The 10252-nt window shown below is 39.1% G+C and overlaps 1 non-coding gene across 1 annotated transcript; it reads left to right on the top strand.

Annotated features, from left to right (window-relative positions):
- The first annotated feature begins 5414 nt into the window (after nt 1-5414).
- LOC112774077 (small nucleolar RNA R71) lies at nt 5415-5522 on the top strand. The gene has a single exon (XR_003188586.1). It is a non-coding gene; the product is annotated as a small nucleolar RNA R71 (small nucleolar RNA).
- Nucleotides 5523-10252: the final 4730 nt, after the last annotated feature.

Raw genomic sequence — 10252 nt, 5'->3', positions numbered from 1 at the left:
GTTGAACGCCAGGTTTTGATCCATTTCTGGCGTTCAACTCTGGTTTTGGATCCTTTTCTGGCGCTGGACGCCAGACTTGGGCAGAGAGCTGGCGTTGAACGCCAGTTTGCGTCGTCTATTCTTGGCCAAAGTATGGACTATTATATATTGCTAGAAAGCCCTGGATGTCTACTTTCCAACGCAATTGGAAGCGCGCCATTTCGAGTTATGTAGCTCCAAAAAATCCACTAAGAGTGCAGGAAGGTCAGAATCCAACAGCATCAGTAGTCCTTCTTCAACCTCTGAATCTGATTTTTGCTCAAGTTCCTCAATTTCAGCCAGAAAATACCTGAAATCACAGAAAAACACAAAAACTCATAGTAAAGTCCAGAAATGTGAATTTAACATAAAAACTAATGAAAACATCCCTAAAAGTAACTAGATCCTACTAAAAACATACTAAAAACAATGCCAAAAAGCGTATAAATTATCCGCTCATCACAACACCGAACTTAAATTGTTGGTTGTCCCCAAGCAACTGAAAATCAGATAGGATAAAAAGAAGAGAATATACCATAAATTCCAAACTATCAATGAAACATAGCTCCAATTAAATGAGCGGGACTTATAGCTTTTTGCCTCTTGAATAGTTTTGGCATCTCACTCTATCCATTGAGGTTCAGAATGATTGGCTTCTATAGGAACTCAGAGTTCAGATAGTGTTATTGATTCTCCTAGTTCAGTATGATGATTCTTGAACACAGCTTCTTTATGAGTCTTGGCCGTGGCCCTAAGCACTTTGTTTTCCAGTATTACCACCGGATACATAAATGCCACAGACACATAATTGGGTGAACCTTTTCAGATTGTGACTCAGCTTTGCTAAAGTCCCCAATTAGAGGTGTCCAGGGTTCTTAAGCACACTCTTTTTTTGCTTTGGACCTTGACTTTAACCGCTCAGTCTCAAGTTTTCACTTGACACCTACACGCCACAAGCACATGGTTAGGGACAGCTTGGTTTAGCCGCTTAGACCAGGATTTTATTCCTTTAGGCCCTCCTATCCACTGATGCTCAAAGCCTTATGATCCTTTTTATTTGCCCTTGCCTTTTGGTTTTAAGGGTTATTGGCTTTTTGCTCTTGCCTCTTGGTTTTAAGAGCTTTTGGCTTTTTCTGCTTGCTTTTTCTTTCTATTTTTTTTTTCGCCCCTTCTTTTTTTTTTTCTGCAAGCTTTGTTCTTTGCTGCTTTTTCTTGCTTCAAGAATCATTTTTATGATTTTTCAGATTATCAAATAACATGTCTCCTAGTCATCATTCTTTCAAGAGCCAACATATTTAACATTCTTAAACAACAACTTCAAAAGACATATGCACTGTTCAAGCATACATTCAGAAGACAAGAAGCATTGTCACCACATCAATATAATTAAGCTAAGTTCAAGGATGAATTCGAAACTCATGTACTTCTTGTTCTTTTGAATTAAAACATTTTTTTCATTTAATAGAGGTGATGGATTCATAGGACATTCATAACTTTAAGACAAAATTACTAACTACTAATGATCATGTAATGAAGACACAAACATAGATAAGCACATATCATAGAAAACGAAAAATAGAAGAAATAAGAACAAGGAATGAATCCACCTTAGTGATGGTGGCGTTTCCTTCTTGAGGAACTAATGATGTCCTTGAGCTCTCCTATGTCTCTTCCTTGTCTTTGTTGCTCCTCCCTCATTGCTTTTTGATCTTCTCTTATTTCATGGAGCATGATGGAGTGCTCTTGATGTTCCACCCTTAGTTGTCCCATATTGGAACTCAATTCTCCTAGGGAGGTGTTGATTTGCTCCCAATAGTTTTGTGGAGGAAAGTGCATTTGAGGCATCTCCGGGATCTCATGGTGATGAGCTTCATACGCCTCTTGAGCTCCATGAATGGGCTCTCTTGCCTGCTCCATCTTTTTCTTAGTGATGGGCTTGTCCTCTTTAATGAGGATATCTCCCTCTATGTCAATCCCAGCCGAATTGCATAGGTGGCAAATGAGGTGAGGAAAGGCTAACCTTGCCATAGTGGAGGACTTGTCAGCCACCTTGTAGAGTTCTTGAGGTATAATCTCATGAACTTCCACCTCTTCTCCAATCATAATGCTATGGATCATGATGGCCCGGTCTATAGTAACTTTAGACCGGTTGCTAGTGGGAATGATTGAGCATTGAATGAACTCCAACCATCCTCTAGCTACAGGCTTGAGGTCCAATCTTCTTAGTTGAACCGGCTTGCCTTTGGAGTCAATCTTCCATTGAACTCCTTCTACACATATGTCCATAAGGACTTGGTCTAACCTTTGATCAAAGTTGACTCTCCTTGTGTAGGGGCGTGCGTTCTCTTCCATGTTTGGCAAGTTGAACGCCAACCTCACATTCTCCGGACTAAAATCTAAGTATTTCCCCCGAACCATTGTAACATAGTTCTTTGGATCCGGGTTCTTACTTTGATCATGGTTCTTGGTGATCTATGCATTGGCATAGAACTCTTAAACCATTAGGATGCCGACTTGTTGGATGGGATTTGTTAGAACTTCCCAACCTCTTCTTTGAATTTCATGTCGGATCTCCGGATACTCATTTCTTTTGAGTTTGAAAGGGACCTCGGGGATCACCTTCTTCTTGGCCACAACATCATAGAAGTGGTCTTGATGGGCTTTGGAGATGAACCTTTCCATCTCCCATGACTCGGATGTGGAAGCTTTTGTCTTCCCTTTCCCCTTTCTAGAGGATTCTCCGGTCTTAGGTGCCATCAATGGTAATGGAAAAACAAAAAGCTTATTCTTTTACCACACCAAACTTAGAATTTTGCTCGCCCTCGAGCAAGAGAAGAAAGAATAGATGAAGAAGAAATGGAGGAGAGGGAGAGTGGGAAGTGTTTCGGCCAAGAAGGGTGTAGAGGGGTGTGTTGTGTGAATTTGATGAAGAATGGAGGGCTTTATATAGGGAAGGGATGGGGGGTTAAGGTTCGGCCATATGGGTGGGTTTGGGTGGAAAATTGGTTTTGAATTTTGAAGGTAGGTGGAGTTTATGAGGTAGGTTTATGGGGAAGAGTGGGTGGATATGAGTGGTGAAGGTTTAATGGGGAAGAGGGATGGAGGTGATAGGTGAAGGGTTTTTGGGGAAGAGTGTTTATGGGATTGTGTGAAAGAGGGGTGAGAAGAAGTGAGTGGAGGTAGGTGGGGATCCTGTGGGGTCCACAGATCCTGAGATGATCCTGTGGGGTCCACAGATCCTGAGATGATCCTGTGGGGTCCACAGATCCTGAGGTGTTTAAGGATTTACAACCTTGCACCACATTAGGCATGTAAAATGCCCTTGCACACAACTCTGGGCGTTCAGTGCCAGGTTGGTGCCCATTTTGGGCGTTCAACGCCCATTTGTTGCCATTTCTGGCATTGAACGCCAAAACCATGCTTGTTCTGGGCGTTCAGCGCTAGGATGCTGCCCATTTTGGGCGTTCAGCGCCAGAACCATGCTCTGTTCTGGCGTTGAACGCCAGGCATGTTGCTCCTCCAGGGTGTGATTTTTCTTCTGCTGTTTTTGATTCCGTTTTCAATTTTTTTTTATTTTGTGACTCCACATGATCATGAACCTATAAAGACATATAACTAAGAAAAATATAGTTAGATAAATAGAAATTGGGTTGCCTCCCAACAAGCGCTTCTTTAATGTCAATAGCTTGATAGTGGGCTCTCATGGAGCCTCACAGATGTTCAGAGCATTGTTGAGACTCTCCAACACTAAACTTAGAGTTTGGATATGGGAGTTCAACACCAAACTTAGAGTTTGGTTGTGGCCTCCCAACACCAAACTTAGAGTTTGACTGTGGGGGCTTTGTTTGACTCTGCTTTGAGAGAAGCTTTTTATGCTTCCTCTCCATGGGTGCAGAGAGAGATCCTTGAGTTGTAAACACAAGGTTGTCCTCATTCAATTGAAGAATTAATTCTCCTCTGTCCACATCAATCACAGCTCTTGCTGTGGCTAGGAAAGGTCTTCCTAGGATGATGGATTCATCCTCTTCCTTTCCAGTATCCAGGACTATGAAATCAGCAGGGATGTAAAGGCCTTCAACCTTTACTAACACGTCCTCTACTTGTCCACAAGCCTGTTTTCTTGAATTGTCTGCCATCTCTAATGAGATTTTAGTAGCTTGCACCCCATAGATTCCCAGTTTCTCTATTACAGAGAGAGGCATGAGGTTTATTCCGGAACCAAGGTCACATAGAGCCTTAAAGATCATGGTGCCTATGGTATAAGGTATTATGAACTTTCCAGGATCCTGTCTCCTCTGCGGCAATGTCAGTTGATCCAGATCACTTAGTTCATTGGTGAACAAAGGACGTTCATCTTCCCATGTTTCAATACCAAATAATTTGGCATTCAGCTTCATGATTGCACCAAGAAACTTGGTAGTTTGCTCTTCAGTAACATCCTTATTCTCTTCAGAAGAGGAATACTCATCAGAGCTCATGAAGGGCATAAGGAGGCTCAATGGAATCTCTATGGTCTCTAGATGAGCCTTAGATTCCTTTGGTTCCTCAGAGGGAAACTCCTTATTAATCACTGGACGTCCCAGGAGGTCTTCCTCCTTGGGATTCACGTCCTCTCCTTCCCTTATAGGTTCAGCCATTTTGGTTATGTCGATGGCCTTGCACTCTCCTTTTGGATTCTCTTCTGTATTGCTTGGGAGAGTACTAGGAGGGATTTCAGTGATCCTTTTACTCAACTGGCCCACTTGTGCTTCCAAATTTCTAATGGAAGACCTTGTTTCATTCATGAAACTTACAGTGGCCTTGGATAGATCAGAGACTAAGTTTGCTAAGCTAGATGGATTCTGCTCAGAATTCTCTGTCTGTTGCTGAGTAGATGATGGAAAAGGCTTGCTATTGCTAAACCTGTTTCTTCCACCATTATTAAAGCCTTGTTGAGGCTTTTGATCCTTCCATGAGAAATTTGGATGATTTCTCCATGATGAGTTATAGGTGTTTCCATAAGGTTCACCTAAGTAATTCACCTCTGATATTGCAGGGTTCTCAGGATCATAAGCTTCTTCTTCAGAAGATGCCTCTTGAGTACTGTTGGATGCAGCTTGCATTCCATTCAGACTCTGGGAAATCATATTGGCTTGCTGAGTCAATATTTTATTCTGAGCTAATATGGCATTCAGAGTATCAATTTCAAGAACTCCTTTCTTCATAGGCGTCCCATTATTCACAGGATTCCTCTCAGAAGTGTACATGAACTGGTTATTAGCAACCATGTCAATGAGTTCTTGAGCTTCTGCAGGCATTTTCTTTAGGTGAATGGATCCACCTGCAGAAGTATCCAATGACATCTTTGATAACTCAGACAGACCATCATAGAATATATCCAGGATGGTCCATTCTGAAAGCATGTCAGAAGGACACTTTTTGGTTAACTGTTTATATCTTTCCCAAGCTTCATAGAGGGATTCACCTTCTTTCTGTATGAAGGTCTGAACATCCACTCTAAGCTTGCTCAGCTTTTGAGGAGGAAAGAACTTGGCTAAGAAAGCCGTGACCAGCTTATCCCAAGAGTTCAGGCTGTCTCTGGGTTGAGAGTCCAACCAGATTCTAGCTCTGTCTCTTACAGCAAAAGGGAAAAGCATGAGCCTATAGACTTCAGGATCTACTCCATTAGTCTTAACAGTATCACATATCTACAAGAATTCAGTTAAGAACTGAAAAGGATCTTCAGATGGAAGTCCATGAAACTTGCAGTTCTGCTGCATCAGAGAAACTAATTGGGGTTTCAGCTCAAAGTTGTTTGCTCCAATGGCAGGAATGGAGATGCTTCTTCCATGTAAATTGGAATAAGGTGCAGTAAAGTCACCAAGCATCCTCCTTGCATTATTATTATTTTCGGCTGCCATCTCCTCTTCCTGTTCGAAAATTTCTGAAAGGTTATCTCTGGATTGTTGTAATTTAGCTTCTCTTAGTTTTCTCTTCAGAGTCCTTTCAGGTTCTGGATCTGCTTCAACAAGAATATTCTTGTCCTTGCTCCTGCTCATATGACAAAGAAGAGGGCACAGAAAAAAATAATAATAATAATATGGATCCTTTATACCACAGTATAAGGATCCCTTTGTGAGTGGAAGAAAAAAGGAAAACAAAGAATGTGATGTAAAGAAAGAAACACAACTGTGAGGAGGGCAGAGATGTGAGATGAGATGTTTGTAAATGAATAAATAAATAGAATAAGATGGGAGAGGGAGAATTTTCGAAAATAATTTTTGAAAAAGAGTTAGTGATTTTCGAAAATAGTTTTTGAACAAGGTTAGTATTTTTTTCGAAAAATTTTAAAATCAAAAATAAAAATAATTAGTTAATAAAAAATAAATTTTTGAAAAAAAGGGAAGATATTTTCGAAAATTAGAGAGAGAGAAAGTTAGTTAGATAGTTTTGAAAAAGTTAAGAAACAAACAAAAAGTTAGTTAGTTAGTTGAAACAAATTTTGAAAAGATAAGAAGTTAGGAAGTTGGAAAAGATATTTTAAAATCAAATTTTTGAAAAAGATAAGATAAAAAGATATTTTTGAAAAGATATGATTGAAATTAGTTTTGAAAAAGATTTGATTTTTAAAATCACAATTAATGACTTGATTCACAAGAAATCACAAGATATGATTCTAGAACTCAAAGTTTGAATCTTTCTTAACAAGTAAGTAACAAACTTGAAATTTTTGAATCAAAACATTAATTGTTATTGTTATTTTCGAAAATTTTATATAAAAATAAGAAAAAGATTTTTGAAAAATATTTTTGGAATTTTCGAAAATAACTAAGAAATTTGAAAAAGATTTGATTTTTGAAAAAGATTTTGAAAAAGATAAGAATTTCAAATTGAAAATTTGATTTGACTCATAAGAAACAACTTGATTTTAAAAATTTTTGAAAAAGTCAATCCAAATTTTCTAATTTGATGAGAGAAAAAAAAGGAAAGATATTTTTTTGATTTTTTTGAATTTTTATGATGAGAGAGAAAAACAAGGAAAATGATGCAATGCATGAAAGTTATGGATCAAAACAATGAATGCATGCAAGAATGCTATGAATGTCAAGATGAACACAAAGAACACTATGAATGTCAAGATGAACATCAAGAATTTTTAATGCAAAGAAAACATGCAAGACACCAAACTTAGAATTCTTTAATGCTTAGACACTAAGAATTCAAGAATGCATATGAAAAACAAGAAAAGACACAAAACATGAAATCATCAAGATCAAACAAGAAGACTTACCAAGAACAACTTGAAGATCATGATGAACACTATGAATGCATGAATTTTCAAAAAATGCAAGATGCATATGCAAGTGACACCAAACTTATGATATGACTCAAGACTCAAACAAGAAACACAAAAAATATTTTTGATTTTTATGATTTTCTAATTTTTTTTTTGTATTTTTTTTTTCGAAAATTTATTGAAAAAGGAAAAATAAGGATTCCAAAATTTTTTAATATGAATTCCAGGAATCTTGCAGTGTTAGTCTAAAGCTTCAGTCCAGGAATTAGACATGGCTCACTAGCCAGCCAAGCTTTTAATGAAAGCTCCGGTCCAAAACACTAGACATGGCCAATGGCCAGCCAAGCTTTAGCATGTAAATCAGGAACAGCAGCAGGTGGATTAACAACAACTAGCTTGCTCTTGATAACAAATTGCAAGCCTCAGTCCAAATGAATTTAGACATGGCTTTATAGCCAGCCAGGCTTAGCATGCTTCATGAAACACTAGAATTCATTCTTAAAAATTCTGAAGAAAAACATACTTTTGAAAACATTTTTTTTTTCGAAAACAAAGGAGAATTTTTGAAAAATTTTTTTTTTGAAAAGAAAACAAAAAGAAAATTACCTAATCTAAGCAACAAGATGAACCGTCAGTTGTCCAAACTCGAACAATCCCCGGCAACGGCGCCAAAAACTTGGTGCGCAGAAATTGTGATTACATTTTAATTATGTAAAATTCATCGCTCTTTCTTTCCCTGGTAATGGCGCCAAAAAACATGATGCCAATACCATGGTTCACAACTTCGCACAACTAACCAGCAAGTGCACTGGGTCGTCCAAGTAATACCTTCCGTGAGTAAGGGTCGAATCCCATGGAGATTGTTGGTATGAAGCAAGCTATGGTCACCTTGCAAATCTCAGTCAGGTAGGGTTAATTGTGATTGGATTAGATAATTAAAAGATAAATAATAAAGGATAGAAATACTTATGTAACTCATTGGTGAGAATTTCAGATAAGCGAATAGAGATGCTTTCGTTCCTCTGAACCTCTGCTTTCCTACTATCTTCATCCAATCAGTCTTACTCCTTTCCATAGCTGGCTTTATGTGATACATCACCATTGTCAATGGCTACTTTCGGTCTTCTCTCGGGAAAATGATCCAAATGCCCTGTCACGGCACGGCTAATCGTCTGGAGGCATCACCCTTGTCAATGGCTTCATCTTATCCTCTCAGTGAAAATGGTCAACGCACCCTGTCACGGCACGGCTATTCATCTGTCGGTTCTCGATCATGCTGGAATAGGATTTACTATCCTTTTGCGTCTGTCACTACGCCCAGCAATCGCGAGTTTGGAGCTCGTCACAGTCATTCAATCATTGAATCCTACTTGGAATACCACAGACAAGGTTTAGATCTTCCGGATTCTCTTGAATGCCGCCATCATTCTAGCTTACACCACGAAGATTCCGATTAAGAGATCTAAGAGATACTCATTCAGTCGAAGGTAGAACGGAAGTGGTTTTCAGGCACGCGTTCATAGGAAATGATGATGATTGTCACGTTCATCACATTCAGGTTGAAGTGCGAATAAATATCTTAGAAGCGAAATAAGAAGAATTGAATAGAAAACAGTAGTACTTTGCATTAATCTTTGAGGAACAGCAGAGCTCTACACCTTAATCTATGGAGTGTAGAAACTCTACCGTTAAAATTACATAAGTGAAAGGTCCAGGCATGGCCGAGATGGCCAGCCCCCAAAACGAGATCACAGGATCAAAATACAATCCAGGATCCAGGATGTCGAATACAATAGTGAAATGTCCTATTTATAATAAACTAGCTACTAGGGTTTACAGAAGTAAGTAATTGATGCATAAATCCACTTCCGGGGCCCACTTGGTGTGTGCTTGGGCTGAGTTTGAATGTTACACGTGCAGAGGCCATTGTGGAGTTGAACGCCAGGTTTTCATCCATTTCTAGCGTTCAACTCTGGTTTTGGATCCTTTTCTGGCGCTGGACGCCAGACTTGGGCAGAGAGCTGGCGTTGAACGCCAGTTTGCGTCATATATTCTTAGCCAAAGTATGGACTATTATATATTGCTAGAAAGCCCTGGATGTCTACTTTCCAACGCAATTGGAAGCGTGCCATTTCGAGTTCTATAGCTCCCGAAAATCCACTTTGAGTGCAGAGAGGTCAGAATCCAACAGCATCAGCAGTCCTTCTTCAACCTCTGAATCTGATTTTTGCTCAAGTCCCTCAATTTCAGCCAGAAAATAGCTGAAATCAAAGAAAAACATACAAACTCATAGTAAAGTCCAGAAATGTGAATTTAACATAAAAACTAATGAAAACATCCCTAAAAGTAACTAGATCCTACTAAAAACATACTAAAAACAATGCCAAAAAGCGTATAAATTATCCGTTCATCAAACTCTCACATCAAATTTTGCTTAGCTCGACTAGAACATTCCTCTAATTAAAGTTGATTGACCAATCAATCCCTGTGGGATTCGACCTCACTCTATTGTGAGTTTTTACTTGACGACAATTCGGTATACTTGCCGAGGGAAATTGTTAAGAGACAAGTTTCCATGCATCAACAGTCACAAAAGTTCTCCAATGTGGCTTCTACTGGCCTACCCACTATAGAGACTCCCGAGAGTTTGTACATAACTGTGACAGTTGCCAGAGAGCTAATAATCTGCCTCATGGTTACGCTATGCCTCACCAAGGGATCTTAGAGATCGTGTTGTTTGATGTGTGGGGTATTGACTTCATGGGGCCTTTCCCACCATCATACTCAAACACTTACATTCTGGTGGCAGTAGACTATGTATCTAAATGGGTAGAGGCAATTGCCACACCCACTAATGATACTAAGACTGTGCTGAAGTTCCTCCAGAAGCATATCTTCAGCAGATTTGGTGTCCCTAGAATACTAATCAGTGATGGAGGGACTCATTTCTGCAATAAA

Source organism: Arachis hypogaea, chromosome 18, assembly GCF_003086295.3.
Source record: "Arachis hypogaea cultivar Tifrunner chromosome 18, arahy.Tifrunner.gnm2.J5K5, whole genome shotgun sequence".
Classification (NCBI taxonomy): domain Eukaryota; kingdom Viridiplantae; phylum Streptophyta; class Magnoliopsida; order Fabales; family Fabaceae; genus Arachis; species Arachis hypogaea.
The sequence above is the reverse complement of the archived record's forward strand: the minus strand, read 5'-3'. Positions and strand labels throughout refer to the sequence as shown.